The sequence below is a fragment of the Schistocerca gregaria genome, chromosome 6 (assembly GCF_023897955.1).
Source record: "Schistocerca gregaria isolate iqSchGreg1 chromosome 6, iqSchGreg1.2, whole genome shotgun sequence".
In the NCBI taxonomy this organism is placed as follows: Eukaryota; Metazoa; Arthropoda; class Insecta; order Orthoptera; family Acrididae; genus Schistocerca; species Schistocerca gregaria.
In genome coordinates this window covers 278,913,328-278,914,814 of record NC_064925.1, presented here as the reverse complement: position 1 = coordinate 278,914,814, position 1,487 = coordinate 278,913,328, and the positions used below count along the sequence as shown (strand labels likewise).

Genomic DNA, 1,487 nt, shown 5'->3' with positions numbered 1-1,487 from the left:
AAAAAACATTGACGACGGACCGAATTGAAATTATTTATCTTTATTTATGTATTTAAACGTTGAATAAGAGTACAGTCTTTATAGCTCTTCCCTGGTTTTCCCTTTGTTTCCCAGCGGATTTTACCCAAATGGGAAGCATAAAACTAATTATTCCGAGGAAAGATAGTAAAAACGACTGCACTCAACTTTAAGGCAATACTCATCCATGTACAAGAACTAAAAGAAAGTACCTGTATTGGTGGTGGTGGTTAGTGTTTAACGTCCCGTCGACAACGAGGTCATTAGAGACGGAGCGCAAGCTCGGGTTAGGGAAGGATTGGGAAGGAAATCGGCCGTGCCCTTTCAAAGGGACCATCCCGGCATTTGCCTGAAACGATTTAGGGAAATCACGGAAAACCTAAATCAGGATGGCAGGAGACGGGATTGAACCGTCGTCCTCCCGAATGCGAGTCCAGTGTGCTAACCACTGCGCCACCTCGCTCGGTGAAAGTACCTGTATTATCCTAACTATTGCAACCACGTGTGTGTGTGTGTGTGTGTGTGTGTGTGTGTGTGTGTGTGTGTGTGTGTGTGTGTGTGTGTGTCCGCCTATTCGGATGCATGCATACTTGAAACTTATTAACATAAAGATTAAAACACAAAACCTATCTGTCGTCATCTGTTTGGACGCTGACTTAAAATATATTAAGACCACGATTAAATCAAATATTTCTATCGTCACCTGTTTGGACGTATACATAAGCTGAAATATGCTATCGTGGATTGCTATTTACAAGACTGTATGTAACTATGCCCCCATGAACCATGGACCTTGCCGTTGGTGGGGAGGCTTGCGGGCCTCAACAATACAGATAGCCGTACCGTAGGTGCAACCACAACGGAGGGGTATCTGTTGAGAGGGAAGACAAACGTGTGGTTCCTGAAGAGGGGCAGCAGCCTTCTCAGTAGTTGCAGGGGCAACAGTCTGGATGATTTACAGATCTCGCCTTGTAACAATAACCAAAACGGCCTTGCTGTGCAGGTACTGCGAACGGCTGAAAGCAAGGGAAACTACAGCCGTAATTTTTCCCGAAGGCATGCAGCTTTACTGTATGGTTAAATGATGATGGCGTCCTCTTGGGTAAAATATTCCGGAGGTAAAATAGTCCCGCATTCGGATCTCCGGGAGGGGACTACTCAAGAGGATGTCGTTATCAGGAGAAAGAAAACTGGTGTTCTACGGATCGGAGCGTGTAATGTCAGATCCCTTAATCGGGTAGGTGGGTTAGAAAATTTAAAAAGGGAAATGGATAGGTTAAAGTTAAATATAGCGGGAATTAGTGAAGTTCGGTGACAGGAGGAACAAGATTTCTGGTCAGGTGACTACAGGGTTATAAACACAAAATCAAATAGGGGTAATACAGGAGTAGGTTTAATAATGAATACGAAAATAGGAATGCGGGTAAGCTACTACAAACTTCATAGTGAACGCATTAATGTGGCCACGA

At 44.0% G+C, this 1,487-nt stretch overlaps 1 non-coding gene across 1 annotated transcript; it reads right to left on the bottom strand.

Annotated features, from left to right (window-relative positions):
• Window positions 1-408: 408 nt before the first annotated feature.
• Window positions 409-481, bottom strand: Trnaa-cgc (transfer RNA alanine (anticodon CGC)). Its single transcript has one exon. It is a non-coding gene; the product is annotated as a tRNA-Ala (tRNA).
• Between the last annotated feature and the right edge of the window lie 1,006 nt (window positions 482-1,487).